This window comes from Oncorhynchus gorbuscha, unplaced genomic scaffold, assembly GCF_021184085.1.
Source record: "Oncorhynchus gorbuscha isolate QuinsamMale2020 ecotype Even-year unplaced genomic scaffold, OgorEven_v1.0 Un_scaffold_639, whole genome shotgun sequence".
NCBI classification, from domain to species: domain Eukaryota; kingdom Metazoa; phylum Chordata; class Actinopteri; order Salmoniformes; family Salmonidae; genus Oncorhynchus; species Oncorhynchus gorbuscha.
Genome location: NW_025745748.1, coordinates 95,236 through 116,835, shown reverse-complemented (window position 1 = coordinate 116,835; position 21,600 = coordinate 95,236). Strand labels below are relative to the sequence as shown.

Below are 21,600 nucleotides of genomic sequence, written 5' to 3'. Positions count from 1 at the left end.
TGAATACAGTCTTGTTATTTCATGCAGTCCCCTGGTATGGATGAATACAGTCTTGTTATTTCATGCAGTCCTGGTTTGGATGAATACAGTCTTGTTATTTCATGCAGTCCCCTGGTATGGATGAATACAGTCTTGTTATTTCATGCAGTCCCCTGGTTTGGCTGAATACAGTCTTGTTGTTCATCCTACACAGCAGGTCCTCCGGCCAGGAGGGGAGCAGGACTGGTGCTGAAGAGGGTGCTCCTGGCGTGCTCGCTGGAATAAGGCTGTAGGATACTGTCAGGGCTTCAACGTACTGGCGGCGCTCATACTGGAGGTTACAGAGGGCAACGAGAGCCACGCACTAAAGGTACACTCCAATACTGCTCTGAAAGGGGATGATTTATTACACTCCAACACTGCTGTGAAAGGGGATGATTTATTACAACACTGCTGTGAAAGGGGATGATTTATTACAACACTGCTGTGAAAGGGGATGATTTATTACACTCCCAACACTGCTGTGAAAGGGGATGATTTATTAAACTCCAACACTGCTCTGAAAGGGGATGATTTATTACAACAACACTGCTGTGAAAGGGGATGATTTATTACAACAACACTGCTGTGAAAGGGGATGATTTATTACAACACTGCTGTGAAAGGGGATGATTTATTACAACACTGCTTTGAAAGGGGATGATTTATCTGTTGTACTCATTCTAACTGATCCTCCGTCTCCCCTCCAGGTGATGATCTACCTGATAGACAAGGTGCTACCAGAGAGCTATTTTGCCAACAACCTGCGTTCTCTGTCTGTGGACATGGCTGTGTTTAGAGATCTCCTGAGGATGAAGCTGCCTCATCTCTCACAGCACCTACACCTCCTGCAGAAGACTGCTGATAGAGAGGCTGGAGGTGGGTCTGTCTGTCTCTGTCATACGGACCTCTACAACTCCCCTGACTAACGCCAGAGTGTGACACGGACCAGACTAACGCCAGAGTGTGACACGGACCAGACTAACGCCAGAGTGTGACACGGACCAGACTAACGCCAGAGTGTGACACGGACCAGACTAACGCCAGCGTGTGACACGGACCAGACTAACGCCAGCGTGTGACACGGACCAGACTAACGCCAGCGTGTGACACGGACCAGACTAACGCCAGCGTGTGACACGGACCAGACTAACGCCAGCGTGTGACACGGACCAGACTAACGCCAGCGTGTGACACGGACCAGACTAACGCCAGCGTGTGACACGGACCAGACTAACGCCAGCGTGTGACACGGACCAGACTAACGCCAGCGTGTGACACGGACCAGACTAACGCCAGCGTGTGACACGGACCAGACTAACGCCAGCGTGTGACACGGACCAGACTAACGCCAGCGTGTGACACGGACCAGACTAACGCCAGAGTTTGATACGGACCTCTACAACTCCCCTGACCAACCCCAGTGTGTGTCTTGTCTTACAGGCAGCTACGAGCCTCCCCTGACTAAACCCAGTGTGTGTCTTGTCTTACAGGCAGCTACGAGCCTCCCCTGACTAAACCCAGTGTGTGTCTTGTCTTACAGGCAGCTACGAGCCTCCCCTGACCAACGTGTTCACGATGCAGTGGTTTCTGACCATGTTTGCTACCTGCCTGCCCCCCAACACCGTGCTGAAGATCTGGGACTCTGTGTTCTTCGAAGGTTCTGAGGTTCTGCTGAGGGTGGCTCTGGCCATCTGGTCTCACCTGGGGGAGTGAGTACCCTAACCCCTACACACTGTAACCCTAACCCCTACACACTGTAACCCTAACGCCTACACACTGTATCCCTAACGCCTACACACTGTATCCCTAACGCCTACACACTGTATCCCTAACCCCTACACACTGTATCCCTAACCCCTACACACTGTATCCCTAACCCCTACACACTGTACCCCTAACCCCTACACACTGTACCCCTAACCCCTACACACTGTATCCCTAACGCCTACACACTGTAACCCTAACGCCTACACACTGTAACCCTAACCCCTACACACTGTAACCCTAACCCCTACACACTGTACCCCTAACCCCTACACACTGTATCCCTAACCCCTACACACTGTAACCCTAACCCCTACACACTGTAACCCTAACCCCTACACACTGTATCCCTAACCCCTACACACTGTAACCCTAACCCCTACACACTGTATCCCTAACCCCTACACACTGTATCCCTAACCCCTACACACTGTATCCCTAACCCCTACACACTGTATCCCTAACCCCTAACCCCTACACACTGTAACCCTAACCCCTAACCCCTACACACTGTATCCCTAACCCCTAACCCCTACACACTGTAACCCTAACCCCTACACACTGTATCCCTAACCCCTACACACTGTAACCCTAACCCCTAACCCCTACACACTGTATCCCTAACCCCTAACCCCTACACACTGTATCCCTAACCCCTAACCCCTACACACTGTATCCCTAACCCCTACACACTGTATCCCTAACCCCTACACACTGTATCCCTAACCCCTACACACTGTAACCCTAACCCCTACACACTGTATCCCTAACCCCTACACACTGTAACCCTAACCCCTACACACTGTAACCCTAACCCCTACACACTGTAACCCTAACCCCTACACACTGTAAACCTACCCCCTAACCCCTACACACTGTAACCCTACCCCCTAACCCCTACACACTGTAACCCTAACCCCTACACACTAAACCTAACCCCTACACACTGTAAACCTAACCCCTACACACTGTAAACCTACCCCTAACCCCTACACACTGTAACCCTAACCCCTACACACTGTAACCCTACCCCTAACCCCTACACACTGTAACCCTACCCCTACACAACCCCTACACACTGTAACCCTAACCCCTACACACTGTATCCCTAACCCCTACACACTGTATCCCTAACCCCTACACACTGTAACCCTAACCCCTACACACTGTAACCCTAACCCCTACACACTGTAACCCTAACCCCTAACCCCTACACACTGTAACCCTAACCCCTACACACTGTAAACCTAACCCCTACACACTGTAAACCTACCCCCATACTGTACCCCCCCCTACACACTGTAACCCTAATCCCTACACACTGTAACCCTACCCCCTAACCCCTACACACTGTAACCCTACCCCCTAACCCCTACACACTGTAACCCTAACCCCTACACACTGTATCCCTAACCCCTACACACTGTATCCCTAACCCCTACACACTGTAACCCTAACCCCTACACACTGTAACCCTAACCCCTACACACTGTAACCCTACCCCCTAACCCCTACACACTGTAACCCTACCCCCTAACCCCTACACACTGTAACCCTAACCCCTACACACTGTAACCCTAACCCCTACACACTGTAACCCTAACCCCTACACACTGTAACCCTAACCCCTACACACTGTAACCCTAACCCCTACACACTGTAACCCCCTAACCCCTACACACTGTATCCCTAACCCCTACACACTGTATCCCTAACCCCTACACACTGTAACCCTACCCCTAACCCCTACACACTGTAACCCTAACCCCTACACACTGTAACCCTAACCCCTACACACTGTATCCCTAACCCCTACACACTGTAACCCTAACCCCTACACACTGTAACCCTAACCCCTACACACTGTAACCCTAACCCCTACACACTGTAACCCTAACCCCTACACACTGTAACCCTAACCCCTACACACTGTAACCCTAACCCCTAACCCCTACACACTGTACCCCTAACCCCTACACACTGTACCCCTAACCCCTACACACTGTACCCCTAACCCCTACACACTGTAACCCCTACACACTGTATCCCTAACCCCTACACACTGTAACCCTAACCCCTACACACTGTAACCCCTACACACTGTAACCCTAACCCCTACACACTGTAACCCTAACCCCTAACCCCTACACACTGTAAACCCCTAACACTGTAACCCTAACCCCTAACCCCTACACACTGTACCCCTAACCCCTACACACTGTACCCCTAACCCCTAACCCTAACCCCTACACACTGTATCCCTAACCCCTACACACTGTAACCCTAACCCCTACACACTGTAACCCTAACCCCTACACACTGTAACCCTAACCCCTACACACTGTATCCCTAACCCCTACACACTGTATCCCTAACCCCTACACACTGTAACCCTAACCCCTACACACTGTAACCCTAACCCCTACACACTGTAACCCTAACCCCTACACACTGTATCCCTAACCCCTACACACTGTAACCCCCAGGCATATAGAGTACTGTCAGACAGCAGACGAGTTCTACAGCACCATGGGATGGATCACTCAGGAGATGTTGGAGAACAGCCTCATAGACTGTAGCCACCTCATGCAGGTGAGAGATGTTGGAGAACGGCCTCGTAGACTGTAGCCACCTCACGCGGGTTGGAGAGCGGCCTCGTAGACTGTAGCCACCTCACGCGGGTTGGAGAACGGCCTCGTAGACTGTAGCCACCTCACGCGGGTTGGAGAGCGGCCTCGTAGACTGTTGCTACCTCACGCGGGTTGGAGAGCGGCCTCGTAGACTGTAGCCACCTCATTCAGGTGAGAGATGTTGGAGAGCGGCCTCGTAGACTGTAGCCACCTCACGCGGGTTGGAGAGCGACTTCGTAGACTGTTGCTACCTCACGCGGGTTGGAGAGCGGCCTCGTAGACTGTAGCCACCTCATTCAGGTGAGAGATGTTGGAGAGCGGCTTCGTAGACTAGCCACCTCACGCGGGTTGGAGAGCGGCCTCGTAGACTGTTGCTACCTCACGCGGGTTGGAGAGCGGCCTCGTAGACTGTAGCCACCTCACGCGGGTTGGAGAGCGGCCTCGTAGACTGTAGCCAACTCACGCGGGTTGGAGAGCGGCCTCGTAGACTGTAGCCACCTCACGCGGGTTGGAGAGCGGCCTCGTAGACTGTTGCCACCTCACGCGGGTTGGAGAGCGGCCTCGTAGACTGTAGCCACCTCACGCGGGTTGGAGAGCTGCCTCGTAGACTGTGAACTCTATTCCACAGTACTATATAGAGCCATGACTACATGGAACTCTATTCCACAGTACTACATGGAACCATGACTACATGGAACTCTATTCCACATCAGGTAACTGATGCAGCAGGAGAATCAGTTTTAAAAAACAGATAAAAACACCTTATGGAACAGGGGAGTGTGAAGCAACACACACATTGGCACAGACACATGATAACACACACACATGCTAGCATTCACACACACACACACACACACACACACACACACACACACACACACACACACACACACACACACACACACACACACACACACACACACACACACACACACACACACACACACACACACACACACACATGTATTTAGTACTGTAGATATGTGGTAGTGGTGGAGGAGGGGCCTGAGGGCAAACTGTGTCTTGTGAAATCTATGAATGTATTGTAATGTTTTTTAAAAATTGTATAAACTTTGCTGGCCCCCAGAAGAGTAGCTGCTGCCTTGGCAGGACCTAATGGGGATCCATAATAAACCCCAGGAAGAGTAGCTGCTGCCTTGGCAGGAACTAATGGGGATCCATAATAAACCCCAGGAAGAGTAGCTGCTGCCTTGGCAGGAACTAATGGGGACCCATAATAAACCCCAGGAAGAGTAGCTGCTGCTTTGGCAGGAACTAATGGGGATCTATAATTCAACCACACCTTTTATTAAAAAAAAAATTTGTACCTTAGCTAGGCAAGTCAGTGAAGAACATTCTTATTTTCAATGATTGCTTTGGAACAGTTGGCTAACTACCTTGTTCAGGGGCAGAATGACAGAGTTGTACCTTGTCAGCTCGGGGATTTGATCTTTCAACCTTTCAGTAACTACTCCAATGCTCTAACCAGTAGGCTACCTGCTGGTTACTAGTCCAACACTCTAACTACTAGGCTACCTGCTGGTTACTATTCCAACGCTCTAACCACTAGGCTACCAGCTGGTTACTAGTCCAACGCTCTAACCACTAGGCTACCTGCTGGTTACTGGTCCAACGCTCTAACCACTAGGCTACCTGCTGGTTACTAGTCCAACGCTCTAACCACTAGGCTACCCTGCTGGTTACTAGTCCAACGCTCTAACCACTAGGCTACCCTGCTGGTTACTAGTCCAACGCTCTACCCACTAAGCTACCTGCTGGTTACTAGTCCAACGCTCTACCCACTAAGCTACCTGCTGGTTACTAGTCCAACGCTCTAACCACTAGGCTACCCTGCTGGTTACTAGTCCAACGCTCTAACCACTAGGCTACCTGCTGGTTACTGGTCCAACGCTCTAACCACTAGGCTACCTGCTGGTTACTAGTCCAACGCTCTAACCACTAGGCTACCTGCTGGTTACTAGTCCAACGCTCTAACCACTAGGCCACGCTTCCGCCAAATACAAAGGCTTGGTAGAAGCACCTTTGGCAGCGTTTACAGCTGTGAGTCTTTCTGAGATTCTAAGAGCTTTGCACACCTGGATTGTACAATATTTGCCCATTATTCTTCAAGCTCTGTCAAGTTGGTTGTTGATCATTGCTAGACAGCCATTTTCAAGTCTTAGACAGCCATAGATTTTCAAGACAATATGTATGTAATATCGGAGGAAAAAGCCCTTTCTCCTGTGTTTCCCAGCTGTTTAAGCTGCCACCCTGATCCCTCTTTTCTCTCCAGACGGTGTACTCTATGGCTGTGTTTCCATTCCCTCAGCTGGCTGAACTCCGGGAGAAATACACCTACAACATCACCCCCTTCCCCACCTCCACCCCCAACGGCAGGTTGGTCAATGTCCCTACAGCATCACCCCCTTCCCCAACGGCAGGTTGGTCAATGTCCCTACAACATCACCCCCTTCCCCACCTCCACCCCCAACGGCAGGTTGGTCAATGTCCCTACAGCATCACCCCCTTCCCCCACCCCAACGGCAGGTTGGTCAATGTCCCTACAGCATCACCCCCTTCCCCACCTCCAACCCCAATGGCAGGTTGGTCAATGTCCCTACAGCATCACCCCTTCCCCACCTCCACCCCAACGGCAGGTTGGTCAATGTCCCTACAGCATCACCCACTTCCCCACCTCCACCCCAATGGCAGGTTGGTCAATGTCCCTACAGCATCACCCCTTCCCCACCTCCAACCCCCAATGGCAGGTTGGTCAATGTCCCTACAGCATCACCCCCTTCCCCACCTCCACCCCCAATGGCAGGTTGGTCAATGTCCCTACAGCATCACCCCCTTCCCCACCTCCACCCCAATGACAGGTTGGTCAATGTCCCTACAGCATCACCCCTTCCCCACCCCTTCCCCAACGGCAGGTTGGTCAATGTCCCTACAGCATCACCCCTTCCCCACCTCCAACCCCAATGGCAGGTTGGTCAATGTCCCTACAGCATCACCCCTTCCCCACCTCCACCCCAATGGCAGGTTGGTCAATGTCCCTACAGCATCACCCCTTCCCCACCTCCAACCCCAATGGCAGGTTGGTCAATGTCCCTACAGCATCACCCCTTCCCCACCTCCACCCCAATGGCAGGTTGGTCAATGTCCCTACAGCATCACCCCTTCCCCACCTCCAACCCCAATGGCAGGTTGGTCAATGTCCCTACAGCATCACCCCTTCCCCACCTCCACCCCAATGGCAGGTTGGTCAATGTCCCTACAGCATCACCCCCTTCCCCACCTCCACCCCCCCAACGGCAGGTTGGTCAATGTCCCTACAGCATCACCCCTTCCCCACCTCCACCCCCAACGGCAGGTTGGTCAATGTCCCTACAGCATCACCCCTTCCCCAACGGCAGGTTGGTCAATGTCCCTACAGCATCACCCCCTTCCCCACCTCCACCCCCAACGGCAGGTTGGTCAATGTCCCTACAGCATCACCCCCTTCCCCACCTCCACCCCCAACGGCAGGTTGGTCAATGTCCCTACAGCATCACCCCCTTCCCCAACGGCAGGTTGGTCAATGTCCCTACAGCATCACCCCCTTCCCCAACGGCAGGTTGGTCAATGTCCCTACAGCATCACCCCTTCCCCAACGGCAGGTTGGTCAATGTCCCTACAGCATCACCCCCTTCCCCAATGGCAGGTTGGTCAATGTCCCTACAGCATCACCCCCTTCCCCACCTCCACCCCCAACGGCAGGTTGGTCAATGTCCCGTAATGGTCTCTGGGGCTGGTAAAGTGATGATGATGTTGTATCCCAGAGGAGGTCTCTGGGGCTGGTAAAGTGATGATGATGTTGTATCCCAGAGGAGGTCTCTGGGGCTGGTAAAGTGATGATGATGTTGTATCCCAGAGGAGGTCTCTGGGGCTGGTAAAGTGATGATGATGTTGTATCCCAGAGGAGGTCTCTGGGGCTGGTAAAGTGATGATGATTTGTATCCCAGAGGAGGTCTCTGGGGCTGGTAAAGTGATGATGATGTTGTATCCCAGAGGAGGTCTCTGGGGCTGGTAAAGTGATGATGATGTTGTATCCTAGAGGAGGTCTCTGGGGCTGGTAAAGTGATGATGATGTTGTATCCCAGAGGAGGTCTCTGGGGCTGGTAAAGTGATGATGATGTTGTATCCCAGAGGAGGTCTCTGGGGCTGGTAAAGTGATGATGATGTTGGTATCCCAGATGATGATGTTGTCCCAGAGGAGGTCTCTGGGGCTGGTAAAGTGATGATGTTGTATCCCAGAGGTCTCTGTGGCTGGTAAAGTGATGATGATGATGATGATGTATTCCAGTGGTGGTCTAGGTGGCTGGGAGGGTGATGAAGACGAGGATGAAGATGAAGATGCAGTGGTGACAGCAGCGTTGGGATGTTTGGGTCCACTGGGGGGCTGTTAGCTCCAGAACTACAGCGATACCAGAGACACATTAAAGGTTGGTCTGACCCCTGACCTCTTACCTATTATCATGTACAGGACCCATACGTCAGCATCTCACTGTTAGTCTACACCTGTTGTTTACCAAGAATGTGACAAATAACATGTGATTTAATCCTCATCAAGAGTTAATGTTTGTACCAGTGTCTCTCTACCCCCCCCCATTTGATCCTTCAATCGCTCATTCTCTAAAAGGGTTAAGACCTTCACACCATTCTTTAGTCTCAACACTGTTAGCACCTAGATGCACTTCTGAGGGAGATTGGAATCAAATCTGTCACTGAACGTGGAATGTTAGTGATTATCTAGTAAGCCAAGTAGACATCCATGAGACTGGACAGAGTAGGTGACCTGTATATACAGAGTAAAGACTGGACAGAGTAGATGACCTGTATATATAGAATAAAGACTGGACAGAGTAGATGACCTGTGTATATACAGAATAAAGACTGGACAGAGTAGATGACCTGTATATACAGAGTAAAGACTGGACAGAGTAGGTGACCTGTATATACAGAATAAAGACTGGACAGAGTAGATGACCTTTATATACAGAATAAAGACTGGACAGAGTAGGTGACCTGTATATACAGAATAAAGACTGGACAGAGTAGATCCACTAGGTTTATACAAAATAAAGACTGGACAGAGTAGATCCACTAGGTTTATACAAAATAAAGACTGGACAGAGTAGGTGACCTGTATATACAGAGTAAAGACTGGACAGAGTAGGTGACCTGTATATACAGAGTAAAGACTGGACAGAGTAGATGACCTGTATATACAGAGTAAAGACTGGACAGAGTAGGTGACCTGTATATACAGAGTAAAGACTGGACAGAGTAGATGACCTGTATATACAGAATAAAGACTGGACAGAGTAGATCCACTGTGCATATATAAAATAACTGAATACCCTTCAAATTAGTGGCTTCTGCTAATTCAGCCACACCCGTTGCTGACAGGTGTATAAAATCCAGCACACAGCCATGCAATCTCCATAGACAAACATTAGCAGTAGAATGGCCCTTACTGAAGAGCTCAGTGACTTTCAACTTTGCACCGTCATAGGATGCCACCTTTTCCAGCAAGTCAGTTCGTCAAATTTCTGTCCTGGTCTGTATAGAGAAGATGTGTTGGCGTGTGTGATCATCTGTCTGTATAGATACAATGCTCACTACCGAGTTCCAAACTGCCTCTGGGAGCAACGTCAGCACAAGAACTGCTAGTCGGGAGCTTCATGAAATGGGTTTCCATGGCCGAGCAGCCGCACACAAGCCTAAGATCACCATGCACAATGCCAAGCCTTGGCTGGAGCTTCATGAAATGGGTTTCCATGGTCGAGCAGCCGCACACAAGCCTAAGATCACCATGCACAATGCCAAGCCTTGGCTGGAGCTTCATGAAATGGGTTTCCATGGCCGAGCAGCCGCACACAAGCCTAAGATCACCATGCACAATGCCAAACCTTTGCTGGAGTGGACGCCATTGGACTCTGGAGCAGTGGAATCGCGTTCTCTGGAGTGATGAATCACGCTACAGCATATAATGACATTCTAGATGATTCTGTGCTTCCAACTTTGTTAACAGTTTGGGGAAGGCCTTTCCCGTTTCAGCATAACAAAGCCCCCCGTGCACTAAGCAAGGTCCATACAGAAATGGTTTGTTGAGATTGGTGTGGAAGAACTTGACTGGCCTGCACAGAGCCCTGACCTCAACCCATCAAACAACTTTGGGATGAATCGTCCAACATCAGTGCCCGACCTCAATGCTATTGTTGCTGAATGCTAAGTTGTTCCAACATCTAGCTGAATGGAAGCAAGTTCCAACATCTAGTGGAAAGCAATGTTCCAACATCTCTAGTGGAAAGCCTTCCCAGAAGAGTGGAGGCTGTTATAGCAGCAATGTTCCAACATCTAGTGGAAAGCCTTCCCAGAAGAGTGGAGGCTGTTATAGCAGCAATGTTCCAACATCTAGTGGAAAGCATTCCCAGAAGAGTGGAGGCTGTTATAGCAGCAATGTTCCAACATCTAGTGGAAAGCCTTCACAGAAGAGTGGAGGCTGTTACAGCAGCAATGATCCTACATCTAGTGGAAAGCTTTCCCAGAAGAGTGGAGGCTGTTATAGCAGCAATGTTCCAACATCTAGTGGAAAGCCTTCCCAGAAGAGTGGAGGCTGTTATAGCAGCAAAGGAGGGACCAACTCCATATTAATGCCCATGACTTTGTAATGAGATGATGGCTGAGCAGGTCTCCACATACTTTCACAGTGCAGTGTATGTAGACCTAGAGTCCTGCTCTGCTCTCTCCTCCAGCCAGGTCCATTAGTTTAATGTAGTGGTAGACAGGACTCCAGCCAGGTCCATTAGTTTAATGTAGTGGTAGACAGGACTCCAGCCAGGTCCATTAGTTTAATGTAGTGGTAGACAGGACTCCAGCCAGGTCCATTAGTTTAATGTAGTGGTAGACAGGACTCCAGCCAGGTCCATTAGTTTAATGTAGTGGTAGACAGGACTCCAGCCAGGTCCATTAGTTTAATGTAGTGGTAGACAGGACTCCAGCCAGGTCCCATTAGTTTAATGTAGTGGTAGACAGGACTCCAGCCAGGTCCATTAGTTTAATGTAGTGGTAGACAGGACTCCAGCCAGGTCCATTAGTTTAATGTAGTGGTAGACAGGACTCCAGCCAGGTCCATTAGTTTAATGTAGTGGTAGACAGGACTCCAGCCAGGTCCATTAGTTTAATGTAGTGGTAGACAGGACTCCAGCCAGGTCCATTAGTTTAATGTAGTGGTAGACAGGACTCCAGCCAGGTCCATTAGTTTAATGTAGTGGTAGACAGGACTCCAGCCAGGTCCATTAGTTTAATGTAGTGGTAGACAGGACTCCAGCCAGGTCCCATTAGTTTAATGTAGTGGTAGACAGGACTCCAGCCAGGTCCATTAGTTTAATGTAGTGGTAGACAGGACTCCAGCCAGGTCCATTAGTTTAATGTAGTGGTAGACAGGACTCCAGCCAGGTCCCATTAGTTTAATGTAGTGGTAGACAGGACTCCAGCCAGGTCCATTAGTTTAATGTAGAGACAGGACTCCAGCCAGGTCCATTAGTTTAATGTAGTGGTAGACAGGACTCCAGCCAGGTCCATTAGTTTAATGTAGACAGGACTCCAGCCAGGTCCATTAGTTTAATGTAGTGGTAGACAGGACTCCAGCCAGGTCCATTAGTTTAATGTAGTGGTAGACAGGACTCCAGCCAGGTCCATTAGTTTAATGTAGTGGTAGACAGGACTCCAGCCAGGTCCCATTAGTTTAATGTAGTGGTAGACAGGACTCCAGCCAGGTCCCATTAGTTTAATGTAGTGGTAGACAGGACTCCAGCCAGGTCCCATTAGTTTAATGTAGTGGTAGACAGGACTCCAGCCAGGTCCATTAGTTTAATGTAGACAGGACTCCAGCCAGGTCCATTAGTTTAATGTAGACAGGACTCCAGCCAGGTCCATTAGTTTAATGTAGTGGTAGACAGGACTCCAGCCAGGTCCATTAGTTTAATGTAGTGGTAGACAGGACTCCCAGGTCCATTAGTTTAATGTCCTCCATCCATTAGTTTAATGTAGTGGTAGACAGGACTCCAGCCAGGTCCCATTAGTTTAATGTAGTGGTAGACAGGACTCCAGCCAGGTCCCATTAGTTTAATGTAGTGGTAGACAGGACTCCAGCCAGGTCCATTAGTTTAATGTAGTGGTAGACAGGACTCCAGCCAGGTCCATTAGTTTAATGTAGACAGGACTCCAGCCAGGTCCATTAGTTTAATGTAGACAGGACTCCAGCCAGGTCCATTAGTTTAATGTAGTGGTAGACAGGACTCCAGCCAGGTCCATTAGTTTAATGTAGTGGTAGACAGGACTCCAGCCAGGTCCATTAGTTTAATGTAGTGGTAGACAGGACTCCAGCCAGGTCCCATTAGTTTAATGTAGTGGTAGACAGGACTCCAGCCAGGTCCCATTAGTTTAATGTAGTGGTAGACAGGACTCCAGCCAGGTCCCATTCGTTTAATGTAGTGGTAGACAGGACTCCAGCCAGGTCCATTAGTTTAATGTAGTGGTAGACAGGACTCCAGCCAGGTCCCATTAGTTTAATGTAGTGGTAGATAGGACTCCAGCCAGGTCCATTAGTTTAATGTAGTGGTAGACAGGACTCCAGCCAGGTCCCATTCGTTTAATGTAGTGGTAGACAGGACTCCAGCCAGGTCCATTAGTTTAATGTAGTGGTAGACAGGACTCCAGCCAGGTCCCATTAGTTTAATGTAGTGGTAGATAGGACTCCAGCCAGGTCCATTAGTTTAATGTAGACAGGACTCCAGCCAGGTCCATTAGTTTAATGTAGTGGTAGACAGGACTCCAGCCAGGTCCATTAGTTTAATGTAGTGGTAGACAGGACTCCAGCCAGGTCCCATTAGTTTAATGTAGTGGTAGACAGGACTCCAGCCAGGTCCATTAGTTTAATGTAGTGGTAGACAGGACTCCAGCCAGGTCCATTAGTTTAATGTAGACAGGACTCCAGCCAGGTCCCATTAGTTTAATGTAGTGGTAGACAGGACTCCAGCCAGGTCCATTAGTTTAATGTAGTGGTAGACAGGACTCCAGCCAGGTCCCATTAGTTTAATGTAGTGGTAGACAGGACTCCAGCCAGGTCCATTAGTTTAATGTAGTGGTAGACAGGACTCCAGCCAGGTCCATTAGTTTAATGTAGTGGTAGACAGGACTCCAGCCAGGTCCATTAGTTTAATGTAGTGGTAGACAGGACTCCAGCCAGGTCCCATTAGTTTAATGTAGTGGTAGACAGGACTCCAGCCAGGTCCATTAGTTTAATGTAGTGGTAGACAGGACTCCAGCCAGGTCCATTAGTTTAATGTAGTGGTAGACAGGACTCCAGCCAGGTCCATTAGTTTAATGTAGTGGTAGACAGGACTCCAGCCAGGTCCATTAGTTTAATGTAGTGGTAGACAGGACTCCAGCCAGGTCCCATTAGTTTAATGTAGTGGTAGACAGGACTCCAGCCAGGTCCATTAGTTTAATGTAGTGGTAGACAGGACTCCAGCCAGGTCCATTAGTTTAATGTAGTGGTAGACAGGACTCCAGCCAGGTCCATTAGTTTAATGTAGTGGTAGACAGGACTCCAGCCAGGTCCATTAGTTTAATGTAGTGGTAGACAGGACTCCAGCCAGGTCCATTAGTTTAATGTAGTGGTAGACAGGACTCCAGCCAGGTCCATTAGTTTAATGTAGTGGTAGACAGGACTCCAGCCAGGTCCATTAGTTTAATGTAGTGGTAGACAGGACTCCAGCCAGGTCCATTAGTTTAATGTAGTGGTAGACAGGACTCCAGCCAGGTCCCATTAGTTTAATGTAGTGGTAGACAGGACTCCAGCCAGGTCCCATTAGTTTAATGTAGTGGTAGACAGGACTCCAGCCAGGTCCCATTAGTTTAATGTAGTGGTAGACAGGACTCCAGCCAGGTCCATTAGTTTAATGTAGACAGGACTCCAGCCAGGTCCATTAGTTTAATGTAGTGGTAGACAGGACTCCAGCCAGGTCCATTAGTTTAATGTAGTGGTAGACAGGACTCCAGCCAGGTCCATTAGTTTAATGTAGTGGTAGACAGGACTCCAGCCAGGTCCATTAGTTTAATGTAGTGGTAGACAGGACTCCAGCCAGGTCCCATTAGTTTAATGTAGTGGTAGACAGGACTCCAGCCAGGTCCCATTAGTTTAATGTAGTGGTAGACAGGACTCCAGCCAGGTCCCATTCGTTTAATGTAGTGGTAGACAGGACTCCAGCCAGGTCCATTAGTTTAATGTAGTGGTAGACAGGACTCCAGCCAGGTCCCATTAGTTTAATGTAGTGGTAGATAGGACTCCAGCCAGGTCCATTAGTTTAATGTAGACAGGACTCCAGCCAGGTCCCATTAGTTTAATGTAGTGGTAGACAGGACTCCAGCCAGGTCCATTAGTTTAATGTAGACAGGATTCCAGCCAGGTCCATTAGTTTAATGTAGTGGTAGACAGGACTCCAGCCAGGTCCATTAGTTTAATGTAGTGGTAGACAGGACTCCAGCCAGGTCCATTAGTTTAATGTAGTGGTAGACAGGACTCCAGCCAGGTCCATTAGTTTAATGTAGTGGTAGACAGGACTCCAGCCAGGTCCATTAGTTTAATGTAGTGGTAGACAGGACTCCAGCCAGGTCCCATTAGTTTAATGTAGTGGTAGACAGGACTCCAGCCAGGTCCCATTAGTTTAATGTAGTGGTAGACAGGACTCCAGCCAGGTCCCATTAGTTTAATGTAGTGGTAGACAGGACTCCAGCCAGGTCCATTAGTTTAATGTAGACAGGACTCCAGCCAGGTCCATTAGTTTAATGTAGAGACAGGACTCCAGCCAGGTCCATTAGTTTAATGTAGTGGTAGACAGGACTCCAGCCAGGTCCCATTAGTTTAATGTAGTGGTAGACAGGACTCCAGCCAGGTCCCATTAGTTTAATGTAGTGGTAGACAGGACTCCAGCCAGGTCCCATTAGTTTAATGTAGTGGTAGACAGGACTCCAGCCAGGTCCATTAGTTTAATGTAGTGGTAGACAGGACTCCAGCCAGGTCCCATTAGTTTAATGTAGTGGTAGACAGGACTCCAGCCAGGTCCATTAGTTTAATGTAGTGGTAGACAGGACTCCAGCCAGGTCCCATTAGTTTAATGTAGTGGTAGACAGGACTCCAGCCAGGTCCATTAGTTTAATGTAGTGGTAGACAGGACTCCAGCCAGGTCCCATTAGTTTAATGTAGTGGTAGATAGGACTCCAGCCAGGTCCATTAGTTTAATGTAGACAGGACTCCAGCCAGGTCCATTAGTTTAATGTAGTGGTAGACAGGACTCCAGCCAGGTCCATTAGTTTAATGTAGTGGTAGACAGGACTCCAGCCAGGTCCCATTAGTTTAATGTAGTGGTAGACAGGACTCCAGCCAGGTCCATTAGTTTAATGTAGTGGTAGACAGGACTCCAGCCAGGTCCATTAGTTTAATGTAGACAGGACTCCAGCCAGGTCCCATTAGTTTAATGTAGTGGTAGACAGGACTCCAGCCAGGTCCATTAGTTTAATGTAGTGGTAGACAGGACTCCAGCCAGGTCCCATTAGTTTAATGTAGTGGTAGACAGGACTCCAGCCAGGTCCATTAGTTTAATGTAGTGGTAGACAGGACTCCAGCCAGGTCCATTAGTTTAATGTAGTGGTAGACAGGACTCCAGCCAGGTCCCATTAGTTTAATGTAGTGGTAGACAGGACTCCAGCCAGGTCCCATTAGTTTAATGTAGTGGTAGACAGGACTCCAGCCAGGTCCCATTAGTTTAATGTCCCAGTGTTTAATGTAGTGGTAGTAGACAGGACTCCAGCCAGGTCCATTAGTTTAATGTAGACAGGACTCCAGCCAGGTCCATTAGTTTAATGTAGTGGTAGACAGGACTCCAGCCAGGTCCATTAGTTTAATGTAGTGGTAGACAGGACTCCAGCCAGGTCCATTAGTTTAATGTAGTGGTAGACAGGACTCCAGCCAGGTCCATTAGTTTAATGTAGTGGTAGACAGGACTCCAGCCAGGTCCATTAGTTTAATGTAGTGGTAGACAGGACTCCAGCCAGGTCCATTAGTTTAATGTAGTGGTAGACAGGACTCCAGCCAGGTCCATTAGTTTAATGTAGTGGTAGACAGGACTCCAGCCAGGTCCATTAGTTTAATGTAGTGGTAGACAGGACTCCAGCCAGGTCCCATTAGTTTAATGTAGTGGTAGACAGGACTCCAGCCAGGTCCCATTAGTTTAATGTAGTGGTAGACAGGACTCCAGCCAGGTCCATTAGTTTAATGTAGACAGGACTCCAGCCAGGTCCATTAGTTTAATGTAGTGGTAGACAGGACTCCAGCCAGGTCCATTAGTTTAATGTAGTGGTAGACAGGACTCCAGCCAGGTCCATTAGTTTAATGTAGTGGTAGACAGGACTCCAGCCAGGTCCATTAGTTTAATGTAGTGGTAGACAGGACTCCAGCCAGGTCCATTAGTTTAATGTAGTGGTAGACAGGACTCCAGCCAGGTCCCATTAGTTTAATGTAGTGGTAGACAGGACTCCAGCCAGGTCCATTAGTTTAATGTAGTGGTAGACAGGACTCCAGCCAGGTCCATTAGTTTAATGTAGTGGTAGACAGGACTCCAGCCAGGTCCATTAGTTTAATGTAGTGGTAGACAGGACTCCAGCCAGGTCCATTAGTTTAATGTAGTGGTAGACAGGACTCCAGCCAGGTCCATTAGTTTAATGTAGTGGTAGACAGGACTCCAGCCAGGTCCATTAGTTTAATGTAGTGGTAGACAGGACTCCAGCCAGGTCCATTAGTTTAATGTAGTGGTAGACAGGACTCCAGCCAGGTCCATTAGTTTAATGTAGTGGTAGACAGGACTCCAGCCAGGTCCATTAGTTTAATGTAGTGGTAGACAGGACTCCAGCCAGGTCCCATTAGTTTAATGTAGTGGTAGTTTACAGGACTCCAGCCAGGTCCATTAGTTTAATGTAGTGGTAGACAGGACTCCAGCCAGGTCCATTAGTTTAATGTAGTGGTAGACAGGACTCCAGCCAGGTCCATTAGTTTAATGTAGTGGTAGACAGGACTCCAGTGGTAGACAGGACTCCAGCCAGGTCCATTAGTTTAATGTAGTGGTAGACAGGACTCCAGCCAGGTCCATTAGTTTAATGTAGTGGTAGACAGGACTCCAGCCAGGTCCATTAGTTTAATGTAGTGGTAGACAGGACTCCAGCCAGGTCCCATTAGTTTAATGTAGTGGTAGACAGGACTCCAGCCAGGTCCATTAGTTTAATGTAGTGGTAGACAGGACTCCAGCCAGGTCCCATTAGTTTAATGTAGTGGTAGACAGGACTCCAGCCAGGTCCCATTAGTTTAATGTAGTGGTAGACAGGACTCCAGCCAGGTCCATTAGTTTAATGTAGTGGTAGACAGGACTCCAGCCAGGTCCCATTAGTTTAATGTAGTGGTAGACAGGACTCCAGCCAGGTCCATTAGTTTAATGTAGTGGTAGACAGGACTCCAGCCAGGTCCCATTAGTTTAATGTAGTGGTAGACAGGACTCCAGCCAGGTCCATTAGTTTAATGTAGTGGTAGACAGGACTCCAGGTAGACAGGACTCCAGCCAGGTCCATTAGTTTAATGTAGTGGTAGACAGGACTCCAGCCAGGTCCATTAGTTTAATGTAGTGGTAGACAGGACTCCAGCCAGGTCCATTAGTTTAATGTAGTGGTAGACAGGACTCCAGCCAGGTCCATTAGTTTAATGTAGACAGGACTCCAGCCAGGTCCATTAGTTTAATGTAGTGGTAGACAGGACTCCAGCCAGGTCCATTAGTTTAATGTAGTGGTAGACAGGACTCCAGCCAGGTCCATTAGTTTAATGTAGTGGTAGACAGGACTCCAGCCAGGTCCATTAGTTTAATGTAGTGGTAGACAGGACTCCAGCCAGGTCCATTAGTTTAATGTAGTGGTAGACAGGACTCCAGCCAGGTCCATTAGTTTAATGTAGTGGTAGACAGGACTCCAGCCAGGTCCCATTAGTTTAATGTAGTGGTAGACAGGACTCCAGCCAGGTCCCATTAGTTTAATGTAGTGGTAGACAGGACTCCAGCCAGGTCCATTAGTTTAATGTAGTGGTAGACAGGACTCCAGCCAGGTCCATTAGTTTAATGTAGTGGTAGACAGGACTCCAGCCAGGTCCATTAGTTTAATGTAGTGGTAGACAGGACTCCAGCCAGGTCCATTAGTTTAATGTAGTGGTAGACAGGACTCCAGCCAGGTCCCATTAGTTTAATGTAGTGGTAGACAGGACTCCAGCCAGGTCCCATTAGTTTAATGTAGTGGTAGACAGGACTCCAGCCAGGTCCATTAGTTTAATGTAGTGGTAGACAGGACTCCAGCCAGGTCCATTAGTTTAATGTAGTGGTAGACAGGACTCCAGCCAGGTCCATTAGTTTAATGTAGTGGTAGACAGGACTCCAGCCAGGTCCATTAGTTTAATGTAGTGGTAGACAGGACTCCAGCCAGGTCCATTAGTTTAATGTAGTGGTAGACAGGACTCCAGCCAGGTCCATTAGTTTAATGTAGTGGTAGACAGGACTCCAGCCAGGTCCCATTAGTTTAATGTAGTGGTAGACTCCTCCTCCAGCCAGGTCCCATTAGTTTAATGTAGTGGTAGACAGGACTCCAGCCAGGTCCCATTAGTTTAATGTAGTGGTAGACAGGACTCCAGCCAGGTCCCATTAGTTTAATGTAGTGGTAGACAGGACTCCAGCCAGGTCCATTAGTTTAATGTAGTGGTAGACAGGACTCCAGCCAGGTCCATTAGTTTAATGTAGTGGTAGACAGGACTCCAGCCAGGTCCATTAGTTTAATGTAGTGGTAGACAGGACTCCAGCCAGGTCCATTAGTTTAATGTAGTGGTAGACAGGACTCCAGCCAGGTCCCATTAGTTTAATGTAGTGGTAGACAGGACTCCAGCCAGGTCCATTAGTTTAATGTAGTGGTAGACAGGACTCCAGCCAGGTCCATTAGTTTAATGTAGTGGTAGACAGGACTCCAGCCAGGTCCATTAGTTTAATGTAGTGGTAGACAGGACTCCAGCCAGGTCCCATTAGTTTAATGTAGTGGTAGACAGGACTCCAGCCAGGTCCCATTAGTTTAATGTAGTGGTAGACAGGACTCCAGCCAGGTCCCATTAGTTTAATGTAGTGGTAGACAGGACTCCAGCCAGGTCCATTAGTTTAATGTAGACAGGACTCCAGCCAGGTCCATTAGTTTAATGTAGTGGTAGACAGGACTCCAGCCAGGTCCATTAGTTTAATGTAGTGGTAGACAGGACTCCAGCCAGGTCCCATTAGTTTAATGTAGTGGTAGACAGGACTCCAGCCAGGTCCCATTAGTTTAATGTAGTGGTAGACAGGACTCCAGCCAGGTCCCATTAGTTTAATGTAGTGGTAGACAGGACTCCAGCCAGGTCCCATTCGTTTAATGTAGTGGTAGACAGGACTCCAGCCAGGTCCATTAGTTTAATGTAGTGGTAGACAGGACTCCAGCCAGGTCCATTAGTTTAATGTAGACAGGACTCCAGCCAGGTCCATTAGTTTAATGTAGTGGTAGACAGGACTCCAGCCAGGTCCATTAGTTTAATGTAGTGGTAGACAGGACTCCAGCCAGGTCCCATTAGTTTAATGTAGTGCTCTCTCCTCCAGCCAGGTCCCATTAGTTTAATGTAGTGGTAGACAGGACTCCAGCCAGGTCCCATTAGTTTAATGTAGTGGTAGACAGGACTCCAGCCAGGTCCCATTAGTTTAATGTAGTGGTAGACAGGACTCCAGCCAGGTCCATTAGTTTAATGTAGACAGGACTTCAGCCAGGTCCATTAGTTTAATGTAGTGGTAGACAGGACTCCAGCCAGGTCCATTAGTTTAATGTAGTGGTAGACAGGACTCCAGCCAGGTCCATTAGTTTAATGTAGTGCTCTCTCCTCCAGCCAGGTCCCATTAGTTTAATGTAGTGGTAGACAGGACTCCAGCCAGGTCCCTTAGTTTAATGTAGACAGGACTCCAGCCAGGTCCATTAGTTTAATGTAGTGGTAGACAGGACTCCAGCCAGGTCCCATTAATTTAATGTAGTGATAGACAGGACTCCAGCCAGGTCCATTAGTTTAATGTAGACAGGACTCCAGCCAGGTCCATTAGTTTAATGTAGACAGGACTCCAGCCAGGTCCATTAGTTTAATGTAGTGGTAGACAGGACTCCAGCCAGGTCCCTTAGTTTAATGTAGACAGGACTCCAGCCAGGTCCATTAGTTTAATGTAGTGGTAGACAGGGTTATCTGGGAAGGTGTCATGTCAGCTGCTGTTGATGTCAGACCTGAAAACACAGGAACAGCTGTGTCTCTCTACATGGCGTCAACACTGAGGTAATTTCCGCTTGGGCTTTCCGAGGTGATATTTGAATCTCTCCTCTCCAGACCAGCGTGGGGGGGAGCAGGGCGGTAACATGGCAGACCTGAGTCCCGGGGCGGTGGATGGTGGCGGCAGAGCGGAGCATCAAGCGGCCATCAACAGCATGCTGCAGGAGAGGATGAGTACTGACATCAGCGCTCTGAAGAAACAGTACTCGCGTATCAAGAGACATCAGCAACAACAGGCCAGGCAGCTGTACATACACACAGGTAACACACTGTCAACTCTACACAACAACAGGCCAGGCAGCTGTACATACACACAGGTAACACACTGTCAACTCTACACAACAACAGGCCAGGCAGCTGTACATACACACAGGTAACACACTGTCAACTCTACACAACAACAGGCCAGGCAGCTGTACATACACACAGGTAAAACACTGTCAACTCTACACAACAACAGGCCAGGCAGCTGTACATACACACAGGTAACACACTGTCAACTCTACACACACACACTGTCAACTCTACACACACACTGTCAACTCTACACACACACTGTCAACTCTACACACACACTGTCAACTCTACACACACACTGTCAACTCTACACACACACTGTCAACTCTACACACACACACTGTCAACTCTACACACACACACTGTCAACTCTACACA

The 21,600-nt window shown here is 48.9% G+C and overlaps 1 pseudogene; it reads left to right on the top strand.

The window, feature by feature from the left end:
- LOC124019608 overlaps positions 1–21,600 on the top strand; it is a 95,072-nt pseudogene that overhangs the window by 24,391 nt on the left and 49,081 nt on the right.